At 43.8% G+C, this 19,688-nt stretch overlaps 1 protein-coding gene across 1 annotated transcript in view; it reads right to left on the reverse strand.

Moving 5' to 3' along the window:
* The window catches only part of DPYSL5 (dihydropyrimidinase like 5), a 78,688-nt gene extending 61,039 nt beyond the window's left edge, over positions 1-17,649 (reverse strand). Inside the window, exon 1 of the mRNA XM_033125490.1 lies at positions 17,440-17,649. The gene's annotated coding sequence lies outside the window, so the exon portion shown is untranslated. The remainder of the gene's footprint in view (positions 1-17,439) is intronic.
* Positions 17,650-19,688: the final 2,039 nt, after the last annotated feature.

Consider the following 19,688-nt stretch of genomic DNA (forward strand, 5'->3'; position numbering starts at 1 on the left):
CGATGCAACATTGTTGAGAGAAATTAGAGAAATCAATAAATAAATATATTGTGTTCATGGATTGGAAGACAACGTTATTAAGATGTCAGTATTCCCCAATTTGATCTGGAGATTCAACACAATCTCACTCAAAACCTTAATAAGGCTTTTTTGTAGATATTAGTAAGCTGATTCTAAATTTATATAAAAATGTATAGGACCTAGAATAGGCAAACCATTTTGAAAAAGAACGAAACCGGAACGAAACCTATACTACCTGATTTCAAGATTTACTATAAAGCTACAGTAATCAAGACAGTGTGGTATAGGTTTAAGAATAGACAAATACATGGGTGGTATGATAGAGTCCAGAAATAGACCTACATATTTTATATAAAATATGGTTTTATATAAAATGTCAACTGATTTTAACAATGGTGTTAAAGTAATTCAATGGAGGAAAGCGTAATCTTTTCAACAAATGATGCTAAGCAAATGGACATCCATCTGGGGGAAAAAAATGAACTCAAAACAAATAATAGACCTAAATTATAAATTTTAAACGATAAACTTCTAGAATAAAACATAGGAGAGCATCTTTCGGACCTTGGGTTGGGACAAAAAAAACCATGAATCCTAAAAGATAAAATTGATAAATAGAACTTTACCAAAATTTAAAACTTTTGCTCTTCAAAAGATACTATTAAGAAAATGAAAGGGCAAGCCATAGAGCAAGACAAACCATTTGCAAAGCATATTCACAAGACAAAGGACTTATATCTAGAATATAAAGTGAACTCTTATAACTCAATAAGACAAACAACGCAATAAAAAATGAGCAAAAGATTTGAAAAGACACTTCACAAACAAGATTCGAATAAGCACACAAAAAGACATTCACCATCACTGATTATTAAAGAAGTGCAAATTAAAACCATAATGAAAAATCGTTGCCCATTAGAAATATGAAATACGCTGATTAAAATGGCTAAACGTAAAAAGACTAATAATATCAAGGTTAGCATGGATGTGGAACAACTGGAATTCTTATGCTTTGCTGGTGGGAATGTAAAATTGTGCAACCACTTTGGAAAATATTTTGGTAATTTCTGTAACGTTAAACATACACTTATCAAACTATTCAGTAGTCCTACTCTGTAGATATTTGCCAGAGAAACAAAAATGTGCACACAAAGACTTATACTGGTAGTTTTTTCATAATTGCCCCAAACTGGGAACAACCCAAGTGTCTACCAACAGGTGAATGGAAAAACAAATTGTTAATACAGTACTAATTCCAAACAAACAAGAGAATAATACTCAGTAATAAAAAGCAAATAACTCCCAGAGAATGGGAGAACATTTTGCAAATTGTATACCTGATAAGAAACTTATATATAAAGAACTCCTACAACTCAGTAATAAAGATATATAACCCAATTTAAAAATGGGCAAAGGATCTGAATAGACATTTCTCCAAAGATATACGAATGGCCAATAAATACATGAAAAGATGTTCAATATCATTAGCAATCAGAAATGCAAATCAAAACTATAATGCGATACCACTTCACACCCACTAGCATGGTTATAATAACAAGTGCTGGCAAGGATGTGGAGAGAAATTAGAATCCGCAGACACTGCTGGTAGAAAAGTAAAATGATGCAACTGCTTTAGAAAACACTGTGACAATTCCTCAAAAAGTTATAGAATCACCATATGACCCAGAAATTCCACTTCTAAGTATATACCCATGAGAAATGACAATGTATGCCCACATAAAAACTTACACATGAATGCTGGTAGCAGCATTATTTATAATAGCCAAAAAGTGGACACAACCCAAGTGGACATCAACTGGTGAATGGATAAACAAAATGTGGCAAATCCATACAATGGAATATTATACATTAATAAAAAGTACTGATTCATGCTAGGAACCAATTACAAAAGACTATATATTGAAATCGTTTATTTGTACAGCTATCGGCTGTACAAAATCAGGCAATGAAGCTGGATTTGGGCCGTGGGCCATCATTTGCATGACGGATCTATAGCTATAGCAGTTTCTCAGTCTTGGCATGACTGAAATTTTTGGCTGGTTAATTCTTGTATGGGACTATCCTGTGCATTTCCTTAAATACTGTCTAGCAGTATTCTTGGCCTCTACCCATGAGATGCCAGTAGCACCTGCCCAGTTGTGCCAACCAAAAATGTCTCCAGACATTGCCATATGTTCCCAGGGGCAAACTCGCCTGGGGTACAGAAATATTGATCTATAGTGATAGCAGATCACTGGTTGGGGGTCGGGAGGGAGGGGGATGGGGCTGAATAGGAAGAGGCACATGGGAGAATAGAAATATTGCACATCTAGATTGTGGTGGTGATTACTCAGGTATGTAAGTATGTCAAAACTCTGAAATGTACACTGAAATGGTTGTGTCTATAGTATGTAAATTACACCTTAACGAAGTTGACTTAAAAACAATAAAAAGGATTTTTATTTGGGGCTATTATGAAAAAAATTACTTACAAGTATTTGAAAGGATTGTTAAAGGGAAAGCAGAGAAATAAAAGAGATACAACTTAGTAGGAATTACATTTAGTGCAAAGCTTCCTGGCATGGCAGTTCAAGCAGAAAGGGAAATGGTTTCAGAAGGAAAAACTCTTCTTGTTGGATAAAAGTGAGGCTGATTCACCCACCAGGAAAAGCCTTTTGAACCCCAAATAATTCATTGCTTCCCTCCATCGAACCAAACATTCAACAGAAGGATTCAGTCAGAATGTTTCAGAGAAAGCCAGTCTGCTCTCTATGTAGATAATTTTAGAAAGAATTTATTGGATTACTTTTTAAGGAAAATTAGTAACATGACAGGTATATTTGACGGCAGTTTTGCGGGTGGTGCAGAAATATTTTTTCCAATGACTATTTTTCTTTTAAATAATCGTTTTAAAATGGCAAACATCATTCTTAGCTCAACAGGCTTGACAAAAACTCCCCGGGTGGTGGTCTGCTGACCCATTCTTGCTGTCTCATGGGGAGGCCACTCGCCTTGTGTGGCCACTGAGCACTTGAAAAGTGGCTAGTATGATTGAGTAACCGAAATTTTAATTGTATTTCTTTTTAAGTGACTAAGGCTCTATTTAGTGCAGCTCCAGCCAATGATTAAGGAAATGTATAACTATTTCAAGACAACTGTCAATTAGAAAGATAACTGCCTCTCAACCTTCTTTTGACCTTCCCTGCCTCTCCCAGTTCAACAAGCATTGTAAATAAATTACATTTTGATGGCAAGTCATAGTCATTATAATCAGGAATAAAGCAGGGATGTCTTGTCTGATCCCAATTATTAAACAATGTTTTCAATTTCCTAAAAAATGCAGTAAGAAAATTAAACCCTCAAGATAATCATGGAAAAAAGTGAGAAATTGTGTTATGATTGTATACCTAGAAAACCTAAGAAAATTTGTTTAAGATACCAGATTATACGATAAATATAATAAAAACCAATGTATTTTTTTTTCTATGCTAGCAGCCAACCAGCTAGAAATAGAAAAAGAGATTGTGTTTACAATAATGAAAAACACATAAGCATAAAGAATGAAACATAAAGAATGGTCCAGAAAAGGCAAATCTAAATATAAAGTATTTTCTCTATTTTGATCTTTTTGGTTCAGTGGCTGCCCAGGACAGGGGGTGAGAATGGGAGTACTGCAAATGGGTTTGAGTTTTCTTTTTGGGTCATAAAAATTTTATGCATAACGCAACCAAATTGCATTATGGTTGGACAACTCTTTATACCAGGGGTGCCAAAAAAATGTATATACATGATTTGTATTCATCTTTTACTATTGGTATATATTAAATATTACAACTTTAATTGTTTTCTTCCTTTCTTAAAATGTGTATTATATACTAGGAATCAGTGAATTGTACACTTAAAATGAGTGAATTTTACTGCATGTAAATTATACCTCAATACTCTCTCTCTCTCTCTCTCTCTCTCTCTCTCTCTTTCTCTCTCTCTCTCTCTCTCCCCCCCCCCGCCCTCCCACGAAAGGCACAGATTCCTGAAGAACGTCTCAAAGTACATAAAATAAGATCTAAACGAAATGAAACAAATACATTTTTAGATGGGAAAAGCTAATATTGTAAAATGTCAATTCTCCTCCAAATTAATACATAAATGTAATGCAATTCCGATTACAATTCCTAACAGATTTATTTTGAAATGGGTAATAATGGAACTGGGAAGAGGGAAGAAAATTATGAACAGGAATGCTGTGGAGTAGGTAAATGACTTAGGAATATTAAAAGATGCTCTATAAGATTACTGTAATCAACACTATGGTATCAGCATATGAGGAGACAAATAGAGGAGGGCAGCAGAATAAGGTGCTTGGCAGCAGATTTCAATTAAATCCAACACAAAGTAATATTTCAATTCAGCAGAGGGAAAATGATTTACTTAATGGATGAGGCTGGTATTGCTGGCTATTTGTCTGGAAGAAAATTAAGTTGGTCCCTACCTTACAGCATATACCAAAATCTGTAATCTATCTGGAATTTATTTAAATGTAAAACATAAACTAAAAATATTAGAGGAAAGCCCAGGAAACTACATGTACAACCTAGGAACAGGGCAGCCCTTTTAGCTCAGTCTGGAAACCCAGAAGCCATAAAAGTCACATTTCTGACTTTATAAGAATTTTTAAAATTTGGTAAATGATATCATAGAAATAAGTCAATAGATAAACAGTAAGTAGCCTGGCAAGACATATGCAATGCATATGAGCAACTATGAGCTCTTACAAATAGGAAAAATACACCCACGAGAAAGATAGGCACAGGATATCATAAGTGCCCACAGAAGAGCAAATCTATGTGACCAACAGCATATGAAAAGATGTTCAACCTCTCCAGCAATCAAGGAGACACAAATGAAAGTCACAATAAGGATGAATCACTTCACATCCACCTGACTGGCAAAAATTCCAGGGTAATACCTAACATTGGCAGGACTTTGGGGAGGAGGGGTGCAGGTTGGGAGTGGTTGTGAGGGTGATACTGATGGAAAAGCATTATTACATGCTTTTGGAAAACAGTCTGAAAAGACCTCTATTAAAATTTTAAGAAGATCTCTGAGTCAGCAACTCCATTCCTAGGACTCCATCCATAGAAAGATGAGGGGAGAGGTCCGCTATACAGAGAAGTCCACTGCAGAACTGCTGGTAGGGCAAAAACCAACACACTGGAAACAAACTGAATGCCCATCTATGGGGAATGGTTGAAAATCCTGTGGTGTTATCTAAAGGAAAACTGTTTCTCTAATCACAGCACTGACACTAACTTCCGGGAGTTAGCACAGATCCCCCCACCCACCCATCTAAAGGCTCAGTCCCACAAGACTGCTCTCATTGCAAATGCCAGTCACATATCCCAGGTTGTCGCCTATACTTCCTACCAACCGACTATAAATCAGGGGTTCTCAGGAACCTCCTCCTCGAGTTTGATAATTTGCTAGAATGGCTCACAAACCTCAGAGAAACACTTTACTTACTGGATACAACTAAGGAACAGCCAAACGGAAGAGACGCACAGGGCATGGTATGGGGATGGGACATGGAGCTGGGTGCACCACCTCCCAGTACTTCAATGTGTTCACCAGCCTAGAAGCTCTCCACATTCCTTGGGGTTTTTATGGAGGTTCCATTACACAGGCACGATTGATGGAATCACTGGCCACTGGTGATTAACTCCATCCTCACCCACTTTCCCCTCCTTAGAGATGGCGTCAGGGGTGGGGAGTAGGGCTGAAAGTCCCAACCCTCAAATCACAGAGTTGGTTCCCTTGGCAATGAGCTCCCATTCAGAGTTAAAAAGGTGCTCCTCTTGCTCTAATCACTCAGGAAATTGCTAGAGTTTTAGGGGCTGTGTGCCAGGGGATAAAGATCAAATATATATTTCTTATTATATAGCTCATTATCCATGCCATAGAATATCACACAATTTTTAAAAAGGTAGATCTATACCAATTGGCTTAAAGCTTCTGAGATGTAACAAGAAAGGTAAGTTGTAGAGATGACATATTTTACTACAATGGAAATCACATGCATCCATGATATTCACACGTAGACATAGCCATAATAGGATCCCATTCTGGTGAAATGAAGAAGGGCCAAAAGTACCCATGTCCATCTATTTATACACAATAATGTGCATGGAGTAAAATATGGTTAAAACGCCCGTTTGCTCACACAGATTACCTGAGGGTGAGGAGGTGGTATTTAGTTGGAGAAGGGTGGGAAGAGAGAAAATAGAAAAGGGAGGGGAAAGTCAAATTTTTAAAAGAGCAAGAAAAACTGTCAATAATTAAGACAGAATGTGTGTGTGTGTGTGTGTGTGTTACACAATGAGATGCATCAGAAGTCACCAAAATGCAAATGGTGGCTATTTTAAGGTTGTGCGATTTCAGGTGACTTTTACTTTCTTTTTTATACATTTAATATTGTTCAAATTTTTCACAATGAACATAAAACCAGGGGCGAGAGAAGCAACAAAATATTCACCGAGGCAAAAACTACCTATCCATCCTCTAAGGCCAGTCAAATTTACTGAGCCCCTGTCACATACCATGCACAGTACCAGATGTGCTTTATTCTAATCCTCATGGCAACACTGCAATGAATGAAGACAACGGGGTTTCAGAAAGGTTAGGTGACTTGCTTCGTATGACAGAGATTAGGAATAAGTACGGAAGGCGAGACCTGCACCGTTTAGATCCTAGACATTCTTTTCCGTCTCTGCCCTGCACTATTACGTATGGCCTATACTGGTCATAGGACATTTACCTTCTATTTGGCCAACCCTTGTGCCCTTCAGCCACCAGGTGCCCCTCTCAGTGTCCTGGATAGTGGGCTTCAAAATGAGTAGGACCCCGCCTTCAAGAGTCTCGTCTCTACCTCTACTAGCCTTTCAGTGTGCGATTGCCAGAGAGGGGAGGACCGTGCATTGCAGAGATCTGTGTGTTAACAACTGTGTTCATACTTGGCACAGGGCCCTGTGAACGTTCAATTTGTTGCCTATTGCTTAGGAGTTGAAAAACACAAAAGGAGAAGCTCTGAGCTGTGTTTTGCAGGCCTTTGATTGTCTCTTCACCTTTAGGGTCTTTCTCCTGGGCCATGCCCATTACGATAATTTTTTTATACAATAAAATATGCTCTGACATCCAAGCTCACCATAACCTTAAAAACAAAAACCAAAACCTAGCTATACATCTTAGCCGAGAACAAAGGATTCTACAATTAGGAGGAAAGACTGCATTTTTGTGCTACTTATTGACTACTTGGAACATGAAGGATGTGAGCACGGGTTCTCAAAGAACAGAGGAACAAGAGTCGTTATTTTAGTACACGCTTAGGAGAAAAGGCACATTGCATCTGTGCACAGGATTTTCTTAAACACACACTCAATTAAACATATTTTGAAACTTATCTGTATTGTCATTGATTTTCATTAAGAAAAGAAATTGCTAAGGGTGGTCTGCAGGAAGGCCTACAACTAGTGAGTCAGTGTCGATTCATGCAGGTAAAGACAAGGTGTCTTCATTTTCTGTCCTCTCAGGCTCCCTCCTTGTTACTCCCCTGAGCACAGAGACCGCCAAAGGGGAAGTGCAGGAAGAGATGGAAGCTTGGGTGGGGGGGCATGTGCTCAGTGGCCCCTACTCACCTTCAGCCTGTCTCCTTCCCTTGCTGCCTGAGCCTCCCTTCTCTGACACCAGCCAAACACGTCCTTGGCACTACCCTGCAGTTTCACACCCACCCCTCTGCGGGAATGTCCTCTTCCCCCAATCCTGTCCAGAACATCTTGTCAGGGAAGACCTTTGATGTACCTCAAGGCCAGGATGATTCCCCCAGCCTGTGGGCCCTGCCCCCCACCTTGGTTATACTCTGCACTTCACTGACAGTTCCACAGTCTTCACGGCTGGTACCTCTCTCCAACTTTTTCTTCCCACAGTATTTAGCATGGTGCCTGGCTAGAGGCAGATGCTCAGAAAATGTTAATCATCTTCCCTTTTAATCAACGACTCAAATAATCCTTCTATTGGTTTCTCCCTGCTCTGGAGAGAAAGACATCTAGATGCTGTCAGAATGATCTAGGTCTGCCCTTTCAGACAGGAGCCCAAGGAGCGCGGCATGAAGTGAGCTTTGGGGCAAACAGGGCATTTCTCCCTGGAACACTTTGGTGGGGTTAACATTTTAACTATACATAATTCCCAAAATTCGTTATAACTTTAAATCAAAACAAACAAAAAAGGGTATATGGTGAATGAGAGTACAGACATTGCATTAACATTTTTTAAGATTAAAGAACGAGGCTTCAATAGTCACAAAGGGCCACATATGATTCCATTTGTTTGAAATGTCCAGAACAGGCAACTCTAGAGATAGAAAGTAGATGACTTGTTGCTGGGAGCTGGGGGGTAGGGGTGGGGGGTGAGGTGAGGGTGGGGTGGTGGTGGAGGAGGACGGGGAGTGACTATTCATGGGTAAAAGATTTCTTTTGGGGGTGATGAAAATGTTCTAAAATCAGAGCATGGTGATGGTTGTACACCTCTGTGAACACTCTAAGAACTACTGAATTGTACACTTTACATGGTAACTAAACTGTATCTCCATAAAGCTGTTAATAAGGCTTCAAAGGCACTTCAGACTTGCATCAGGGTGTTTCAGGCTCAGCCCACAAGGGAAGCCGTAAGAAGCAGTAATAGTAAAGAATGGAAACTCCAGCCTGGTCCCCAAGTCAAGAAATACGTTCCTAGGAGGGCATCTGGGGTACAGGTCGGGGAGGCAGTGTCAAGACTGTCCCCACAGCTCCTAGCCAGCACCTAAACTGAACCAGTATAAATGAAGGTGGGGCGCCAAATGCCTGGAGCCATTTCTGGAGGTAGAGCTGTAAAAATTATGTGAGCATAGGGACAAGGGTTTGATGGAAAAAGCAAAAATGACACCAGCTATATTAGCAAAACAGTCCATAGGTGGTTTTATAATTGATTAAATATTAGCATATTATATTTATACATTTTAAAGTACAAAATGAAATCCCATATACAAAAGATATGAAATATCTAGGTGCTGAAGGGATGCAGAGTTCAAGCAGTAAATCTGGGTTGTTTTTTTTTAAGACTTTTATTTAAGTGTGTTTTTCCAGGACCCATCAGCTCCAAGTCAAGTCGTTTATTTCAATGTAGTTGTGGAGGGCGCAGCTCACACTGGCCCATGTGGGGATCGAACCGGAAACCTTGCTGTTAAGAGCACTGCGCTCTAACCAACTGAGCTAACTGGCCACCCCAAATCTGGGTTTTAAAGCAATGATAAATCTGATCTCGCTCACCTGCTTGTATGAGGACCTATAATACCAAACGTGACAGAACGTGACAGGAAAACAATCTTTCTCAGGAACAACTTGGTCTCATAAGGGAAAACCAGCCAAGGTAAGACTTCATGACCGCCTTGTCATGCTCCGTTGGTGGCACAGGTTTCCTTAGCATCATCCTATATACAATTATGCCTAAGTCGAGGCCCTTGATCTACATCATTGCCATTTCTCCTGGGTCAACAATGAAGCCCAGCCATGGAGGCAAGATTGGTTTGCCTCACATCCCATGTCTGAAGACTATTGCTCATATCTTTGTGCCTCATCGGTATTGTTTTTCAGTAGCTGCAGAGCTTTTTTCCATTATAATCTAGTTGTAAAAATCATGTCCATTTTAAGTCTTTTTAGAAACCCACAAAAAAGGGGATATATGCTATAATTCAAATTCCCAGTGAAGAATTCTGAACTTTGTGATTCCAAGCTGATACTTTTTAACGAATTGTTTCAAGTCACAGAAATCATACGGTTCAAAATTGCTGTTTGACCCAATACAATAAATAGAAAATAGTCAACAGAATAAAAATCACTTGTTAACCTTGTTCAAGGCTGACAGGACATCTGTGGAATGATCTTTGGACCCATGTTGCAATTATAATCTGATTCTCCTCTTTTCCTTAACGAAGAGGAATAGGGAAATTGCTGTAGCGAGACTAAGGCTGAAGTACAGCCATTTAAAAATGTTCATTTCAGCTACCATGGAATCAAACACAGCTTAAAGTTCTATTTTTTGCTAAAGAATAAGAGTTTGAAACCAATGTTTGATCAAGTCACACATTTTACCAGCCTTTAGGGTTTCTTTCTTTCTTTCTTTCTTTCTTTTTTTTTAGGGTTTCTAAAAATAATTTAACCACAGCATTGTATACTTCAGAGTATGTCAGAGTATGTTTGTTTTTTTTTAATTTCACCATTAATCCTACTACAGAGGGTGCCAAAAAAATGTATACACATTTTAAGCTAAAGGAAAACACTTTTAAAATTACGCTGATGGTAACCACTTTGCGCACCTCTTGTAATTGCAGAATTCAAACGTGACTTGTATTCATCTTTTGTTATCGGTATATATTGAGTATTATGATTTTAATTCAGTTTTTTCCTTTCTTAAAATGTGTATACATTTTTTTGGCACCCTCCGTATTTAGCACTGTCTACTAAAACCAACACATGCGTACCCTTGACCCAGCAATTCCATTCCTAAGTACATACCCAACAGAAACACACATATGTCCACCAAAAGACACACACTAGAAAGAAAACAGTAGCACTATTCATGATAAGCCTAAACTGGAAACTACCCATTAACAACATAACCGATAAATAAATTGTGGTACATTTACACAATGAAATGCTATATAGCAATGCAAATGAGCAAATGAAATGCAACAAACATAATGTTGAGCAAAAGAAGCCACCCAGGTTATGATGCCATTTGTAAAAAGTTCAAAAATAAGGCTCATCTATGATGGTAAGAAGTCAGGATAGTGTTTAGATAGGAAGAATAATGACTGGGAGGGGTTTTCAGGGGGCTTTGGGTACTGGTAATCTGTTTCTTGATCTGGTGCTGATCACATAGATGTTTAGTTTGTGAAAATTCATTAAGCTATATATTTATGATTTGTGTACTTTGCTGTATATGTTATACTTTTCTAAAAAGTTTAAACAGTAAAACTATTCCCTTTTTTTTTTTTAATTTTTATTGGGGAATATTTTCCAGGACCCATCAGCTCCAAGTCAAGTCGCTGTTTTTAATCTAGTTGTGGAGGGCGCAGCTCACTGGCCTATGTGGGAATTGAACCGGCGACTTTGGTGTTATGAGCACTGCGCTCTAACCAACTGAACCACCCGGCTGTCCCCAGTAAAACTATTTTTAAAACATACCCCCATCCACCCCACATATCTGGCAATATGGCAAACTTGAAATGATCCAAGTAACTGCATTAAAGCTGAGTTTCTCATGTGTTGGAAACAGGAGCAAAAAGACATTAAATGAGAAAACTGGGGACTACGTTTGAATTTTATAACAGAATGAACATATCGATCCACAGTGACAGAACTGGTTGAAGGGGTCAAAATAAGAAAGGAGGCAACTTCTCCATCAATAGTGGCTCATGCTCTGCAGAAGTACAAAGGGAAGGACAGGACCAGACAAAAGCAGGGACGAATAAAGACCCAGGGCCTGAGAAATCAGAGCAAGCCCATGGCGGATTTGAAATCAACAAAGGGGCTGCCTGTAAATGGACACTGAAGTGACACAAAGATGGTGTGACTAAGTACTGGGCACTGATAAAGTGTGGGAGACACATTCACAAGGAGTGGAGGCGGTGACAGACCCAAAAAACTTTGCTGAGCCAATGAAAACGGACAGATGTCGGGAGGTGGAGAGTGACACAACGCTCAATTCAGAATGCACATTGCCTCCCGCTTTTTCAAGAGAATCTAGTCATTCATTACACTTCAACCTCACTTGGGCCAAATAATTTTAAATTTAAACAGGGAGCCAGAGGTCTCACTGGCTGGAAAATCTTATGAAATATCATCTAAAGCATTCAGTTGCTCAGTCTTTCAATATTATTATTGAATGCTTACTTGGAGCAATATTTTGTGCTAGAAGCGACATGGATAAAAAAAAGTGGTCCAAATTCTATTTTAAACAAAGCGAGGAGCACCATTTGTAATAGGATAGCACGCCGCTAAGTTCTTTAGCTTATGGTAAGCCTTCTACCCAACATGTAAGCTTCTTAGTTTGGGGTAGTGTTTAAAAGTGTGGAGTGCATGATGATTAGTTTTTTGTGTCAGTTTGGCTAGGCTATAATACCAGTTAGTTATTCAATCACACACTCATCTATATGTGTTGCTGTGAAGGTATTTTGCAGATGTGCTGAAAGTTGACTTTAAGTAAGGGAGATTTTCCTTGATAATGCAGGTGGGCCTCAATTAGTTGAAAGTCCTTAAGAGAAAAACTAAGCTTTCCCTGAGGAAGAAGAAATTCTGTCTTAAGACCAAAACATCAGCTCCTGCCTGAGTGTCTGCAGCCTGACGATCTGTCTTACACCTGCCCTACACATATGGGACCTGCCAGCCCCCACAATTACATAAGCCAGTCCTTATTGGTTTTGTTTCTCCGGAGAACCCCTGCTTATAACAGGCTCTGAGCAGCCGACTCCTTGGGTTTGAAGCTTGGCTCTGCCACTTCGCTAGCTGGGTGATTTCTGTACCTCGGTTGCTTCATCTATAAAATGGGGTAATGCTACTACTTAACTCACAGGAACCCCTAGCACTGAGTAAGTGCTTTGAAAGTTGTTGTTAAACATGTAATTCTGTGGTGCTGAGTTTACTTCTCAGCTGGAAAACTTGAGATATTTTTATTCACAATTTGCCATAAACCAATCATGATCGCTCTTTCTCACACCAAGAACAGAGCAGCCTACGCACCAGCCACAGGCACCTAATTGTTCCTTTAGAGGGTGCAGGAGCAGGGTGAAACACCAGGCCAACTTCACACCTGGGGACGATTCGATAAAGCTGGGGTCAGAGCACTTCTGGAACATTCTTAACTCTGCAAGTACCCAGCTGCTGAAAACAGCTGTGCTTAGTCTCAGACTCAGCACAGAGCTATTTCTACTATTTGCAAGGGTGGGGGCTTCCGAAAGGGGTCCTGATCATTCTTTGTTCCCACTGTTTATACCCACAGCAGCCTGCCTGGCCCCTGGGATGAAAGATTAAATGGGGAATCCAAATGTTGTTTTTGTGGGCACATATTCTGGGGGGAACGTATGATGATGGTGCTGGTGGTGATAACATTTATTGAGCACTGACTAAATAGCAGACACTGCTCTCAGCGCTATACATATAATTCCCATTGTACAGACAAAGAAACTGAGTGCCTACGAGAAAAGGAACTCACCTAAGGATAGACAGATAGAAAGTTGGGATTTGACCCCAGGCTTTCTGGCCCAGACCCAGGCTCTCCCTCCAGTGCGCACTGCCTCTGAGCCTGTCTGTGAGGAGGGGGGTCCAGGCAGGAGGAAGCACCAAACTGGGCTGTGACTGATTGGACGGTGTGAGGGGCTCGGGGGATGCTAGAGTTAAGTTGACTTATTTTAAATTAAATCAGTTTTAAAAATTGAAATAAAACTAGTCATAAATAATATTCCTTCATGAATTTCTTTTGTTAAAGTATATGATGTGTCCGCTTTTATATATAAATATCAAAGTTCATTCAAGATTCATACCATTGTATTTGAACCTTTCATCTTCACATAAAAAAATTTAAGGCAAAGCAATCTTGACATTATTTCTCATTTATTCACTAGCCATACAATCAAATCAAATACCTTCTTACTTCTTATTCTCATTTGATTTCATATTATATCTACTTCTCCCTACAGGTTTTTCACATCGACAAAGATTTTCTGTATTACTATTCTCCTATAGGATCCTGTGAATTAAGTCTGAGAATACTTTTCTGAAATTATTTTCTTATAACTCAGAAAACAAAAATGTATGCACAGGATCAGATTCTATGAGAATTTGGTTAATTTTTTCATTAGAAAGATGGACTGGATCTTGGATACTCTTTTCTAATAAGACTGACTTCTTTGGCTCTCAAAGTGAACTGAATCCTAATTTACCCCAGAGAGTTGTCCACAGTTGTGATGGCCTTTGGCCTGCAGTTCCTCGAGGTTAATGCATGGTCACGCTGAATCCTGAGTCTTGAGGAACTACTATTACGGAGAGGAAATTCTCAGATGTCCGTAGCAGAAGGAGGACAGAGAGAGGTGCGGGTACCACAGATGAAGTCAACACCAAGTCCCCCAAGCAAATTTTGGCCAATTGTGTAGACTTGTCTTGCTGAGTAACTGTTTCCAGAAATGGAAACAGGTAGTACATTGAGAATACTGAAAATACTCTGGCTGACATCTGCATCCTGGAGAGGCTAGGTCTTCATGTTCTATGAACATCTTTCGTATACCTAGCCAAGGTCTCCAGGTTCGGGAAGATGGGGGTTAAGAATGGCACCCCAGAATTCTAGGGACATAAAGTCCTTTCTGGGCCACCTAGCTCTCCCTTCTGGTATTGTCACAGGAGGTGGGAGGGAATGTTGTTTTCTCTCCATCTTTCCTGTAGAAATGGGCTGGTCATGCTGGGATTCCTCACCTATGGACTCCTTACCATGAAGGACTGGGCTGGATGTTCACATAGTGCCTTATAGTATTACAGCCTGAAACAAATCCATGAAATTTTTTCCAAAATAATAAGCCAAGAAAACATCCCCTCCTGAAACTTTCCCCCTTGGGTGATGACTTGAAAGCCTATTCCCCATTGGACTCTTCTATAGGGAAAAAAACCTTCAGTGTCAGATTACTGGTTTGCTAATATTGGGATTCCTGGTTTTCACCTATTCTGCAGATAGGTAGAGCTATTAATTTAGTTTAAAAAAACACCCAATGAGCAACATTCCAGCTAGTCCTTCTAGACCAGTTCTGTAAATTCTGAGAGGCACCTCTTCAGAGCACCGTCCTGTGGCCACTCAGGACAACCCACACAAGAGGACTTCATGCTGGGAACTGCCACACACCCTGGGCAAGAGCCAATAGTCACATCACAGCCCCTCACCTTTTGCCTCAATCTGGTTACGAAAGAAAATCCTGAGGTTTCAAGGCTAGCTTAAGAGAGCCAAAAGGCTCATCAACTAATTTAATGGCAAATATAAGTCGCATTGATTAGTCCTATGATGCTGTCATTTAACCAAGCTTCCTCCACTCTTGGAATAAAAATGCTTCTGCCTTGCTCCTTTTATTTTAATAAATGACAGTTTAAAATGACAAAACTTATGTTAAACAGTCCCTTTAATATTAGCTAAACAATGATAAAACAAATCTGTAAAACAGCATTCTGTCATTTCACACCGTTAAGACGTTCCAACGTGACACGAAAGGTGCCTAGATAGCCAGCAAGACTAGGAGCGCATGGAAAGCTCTGTTGAATCCCCGTTTTCTGTTTCCATTTCTATTCATCTGCTTTCCCATGGGCAAGCAGCCACCTCCTATCACAGAGCCGGCCCCGTCTTAGGTCAGCAGACAATACAGGCGAAACCTGCGAAGGATGGAGATTGGCTCGGGTGTGGTCACTGGCACAGGGAAGCTCAGGTCCCCTTGCTGCCCGCTCTAAGACCAGGAGCCCAACCCTCGGCGAGTCATCTCCGCGCCCGCTTCTCCCGATTTTACTACAATCCGCACCAGCCCTGACTGCGCCCTTTAGGAACACACAGCAGCGCTTCAATGTGGCCGCCTCTGCAGACAAAGCCGGCTGCTAAGGGGGGCCCAGTCTGCACCGAGGCGAGCTCCGGGTCGCCGCCGGGACCCGCCACGTCTCGGCTGATGATCAGCAGCGTGGGGCAGGCGGCGCGGCCGCGGACCGGAGGTACCAAAACTGGGGGCGGCGGCTGTCTACCCGCCTCAGTCGGGGGAAACGCGCGACTCCCACCCCGGCATTAACGGCGGGGCTTGGTGTCCCATCACAAACCCCAAAATGAGCACGTGCCCTGAGATTTCTCCGGGGGCATTTTCTGCACCAGAAAACTGCACACGAGTTCTGGGGGGCCCTAGCTCGCCGTCGGGCGGAGATCAGTGCCGGCTATTGTTCTCCCGGTCTCCCCGGCGGGAGACGGCCCCCATTCCGCCTCCCGGGCAGCATCTGCCACTGGACCAAGCCTTTCAGCTCCGCGAAGAAAAGGGTGTGCCTGCGGGGCTGCAGATTGTCACGAAACCCTAACAGTCCCCACGGGCTTGAACCAAGCCGGCAGACAAAGCTCGCAGGGATAGACCAGCCCGGTCCCAGATCCTGGGTGTGTTGCCCGGTCCAAAAGCCACGCCCAGCCAGCCACCTGGACCTCCAGGCCTCACAACTAGAGCTGAGGGTCCTTAGGCCTGAGACCCACCTCCAGGCTGCCTGCCCCTCCCTTCCCCGGAGACCTCCCTCCTCCGCACCGCGGGAGTCTCCTCCTCCCCGCCGTCTACCCTCCTCAAACCCAGGCGGTCTCCACCCTCCAGCATCTACCCTAGCCGCCACATTCTTCATCAGCCCCAGCCTCAAGTCGCGCCACCTGCACCACGCTCCTTTCCTGCCTCCGCCCCCTTCTCTTTCATCCTCAAGCTCTGGTCTCCACTTCCCCCTCCTCCCAGACCCAGACACCTGTCCCCACCCAGATTCCCCATCTCCCCATCTTTGCTCAAACGGTGGCCTGGCCTCCGCCTCTGTATCCCAGCTTCCCTCCAGCTCCAACTCCTACCCCCTCCCCAGGCCCGGGGCGTCGAGGTCTCTCGCTCGCCAAGACCGATGCTGTGGGCAGGGCTCCCGCGCTGGGCTCAAGAGAAGGGAACAAGCTCGGCGCCCTTTCTGGGCTGGGCAGCGGCAGGCGTTCTTTGTGGTTCAGGCAGGTGCCTCCGAGGCGGCAGGCGAGTCATCCTCAGGCGTCTGCTCCATTAGCGGGACGATGAAATGGGCCGCGAGGTCCGGTCCAGGCTGGGCAATCCCAACCCAGGGACGAGATGGATGGACGGTGTGTCTATGGGTGGGGGCTGGGGGTTGGGGACTGCGCCGAGCTAGGGACTCGGACAGGACGGGCCCGCAGCCAGAGAAGCCCCCGCCTAGCCTTCTAGCCTTTCACTGCCCCTCGACGAGCGAGGTTAAGCGCCTACTGTGTGCTAGGAGTGAAACACCTTCAACCAAGCCGCCTCCTCACCCCAGTTCTTTGCAATTCCATGAGCACACATAAACGCCTACTGTAAGCAAGGCACCGCACGGCGCTCTGTGGGCGTACAAATAGGACCCAATTCGGGCCCCAGTTGAGCCCTGATAGCAGCCCAGAACCCCAAACTATCTTCTCGCTCCATTCCCTGCGGCCGGGCCCCTAGGCGCACCCCAGCCCCCGCCCTTTTGTGCGCCTCTCAAAGAAACAGAGGGCGTAAGATGGATGTCCCAGCCGGGGGAGAAGAAGCCCACCGCCCGCCCCGCCATCACCCACTCTTCCAGGATGCTGCGGCTTGGAGAGTCTGTCGGTGCGTTAGTCTCTTCTCGGTCTCGCCGCGGCGCGGGAGCTGCGGGTGCTCGGGGCGGCGGCGGCTGCACGCGCGCTCGCAGGATCGCCGCCTTAGCGCGCCAGGCGCTGGAGTCCCAAGCTGCGAGGGGGAGGGGACGAGGATGGGCTGGAGGCGGCCTCGGCCAATCACCGATGCGACGGCTCCTCCCCAGTGCCCTCCACCTCGCTCTAGCAGGTTCGAGAGAGGCGGGGACAGGCGGCGGTCCGCATCCTCCGCGCCGCCGCCTTGGGACTACAACTCCCGACAGGCCTTGCTGCAGGGCTGGGGTCCGAGAGTGGACAGAGGGCGCGGCCCGAGAACCCCCGAAACCCAAAGGAGCCCCCCCCGACCTTTTCTGCGTTCCTTTGGGTTTCCATGGGGACTCCCAACACTTCCCAAAGCCCGGGTGCTCCGACGCGCCGATGCCCGGGTCCTCTGGAAGGATTACGCGGCGGGTCCGCGAGGACACACCGCCTCCCCTCCCCCTGCAGGACCCCACCCCAGGGGCTGAAACAATGCCCGGGCTGCTTCTCCCGGCTGCTGCAGGACCTTCCCTTCGCTGGGGGCCTGGCTAGACCCAGTTCCCGCCAAGACCCAATCCGATACCTTCGAAGTGGGCACTCGGCGGGATTCCAGGGTGGAGAGGATGGGGTCGGTCGTTAGGAGTCAATGTTGTCACGTAAAAAGTGGACAGCCACTCCGGATCACCGACGTTGGCAACTTCTCCATGTTGGGGCCCCAACCCGAGTTCACTCTCAGGCCTAGCTGAGCTAGGGCTTCTCCATCCAGATCTCTCAAGTCCAGCTGCCTGTGCTGTTTCGGACACCCCCTTTCAGGGGATGGTGAAGCCTCTGGAAGTGTTTTATAACTCAATTTACATTTGCTTCACGTTTTTCCTTCACGTTTTAAATGCACACATAACTTAGAAAAAACAACACATTTGAAAAAGAGAGGGAGGCTCATCATGCCTTATACGATCTCCCTGATCCCCTCAAGCCTTTGCCCTGTACGTTATTTCATGTAGTTGTAGTAATGGCTTAGATACGGTTTAGTAATTTGCCTTCTTTCACTTAACGTCGCTCCAAAGGCACTGCTATTCATATGGTGTTAAGATGCAACATTGAATCCTTACCTCCAACCCCATTCCGGGATCCCCCTGGGAACCCCAATGTGTTGCGGCAGAAGCCCCTCCTCTACCGGGTGGCGCGAAGGGGTGAAGGTGAGGGAGTTCCCCAACAGTAGCAAAGCCAAGGCCCCAAGGGTTGGTTCTCTGCGGGGTATTTGCAAACCACTACTCAGGAGGGCCTCCCCTCCCGGTCCCAGCAAAATCTAGAGGCACCAGGCCTGCGGAGCCTGCCGAAGTGAGGTGGTCATGGCCACGCTTTCTCTGCAGTCCTAATCCAGAAGTGCATCCCCCTAATGCCAGCTTGGGGTTCAGGCTCTGAACCCACAGGGCACGTTGGATGCGGCACTTTTTGCCTAAGGGGAGGGAGTCCTCTAGTGGCAGTAAACGTTTTCTGCAACATTTAGTAGATCTCACAGTTGGACTCTTGCTTCTTTGCTTTCTTGGGGCGACCTCCTCTGGTCAGATAAGAGCTGCCTCCGAGTCATCAGTAAGACCTGGGACATTGATGAAAGTCATGCCCCAAACCTGAGTTTGTTAAATGGAGGAGCTGAATTTAGATTTTACCTGGATATTGATTTGTTGGATGGGTCTAAGCAGAGGTCTGAGATTCTAGGATAAAGGAGTAAAAAAGTCTGTGGGTCAGGCAGCTGGACATTTGGAAGACAGCTGAGGAACCACCATGGCTTGAAAGTCAAGTCCAATTGGGTTAATAGGAAGAGAAAGGGGAGAGTAAGGTAGACTGGTCCTGGGAGCCATACCTCATGAAGTTCAGGGCTACTGGCTTTTATGAGTAAATGTGTTTGGGGTTCCACATTGCTGTAACAACAAGCTTCCGAATAATGGGCAAGTGAAGGGTTACCATAAAAGAGGGAGGGAGGAAAGATTAGCAGGTGTTTTCAGAATATGTCATTTAATTACTGCTCCACATAGCAGGTAGCATTGCTCATTTCTTACAGATGACAAGATCGGAAGAGAGGTTGAGTGAATTGCCCGGAAAGTCACACTGTTATACATACGCAGAACCAGGTTTCCAAACCTCATCTGCCCAATGCAAAGCTGAGCCCTTCC

Source organism: Rhinolophus ferrumequinum, chromosome 13 (genome assembly GCF_004115265.2).
Source record: "Rhinolophus ferrumequinum isolate MPI-CBG mRhiFer1 chromosome 13, mRhiFer1_v1.p, whole genome shotgun sequence".
Taxonomy (NCBI): Eukaryota; Metazoa; Chordata; class Mammalia; order Chiroptera; family Rhinolophidae; genus Rhinolophus; species Rhinolophus ferrumequinum.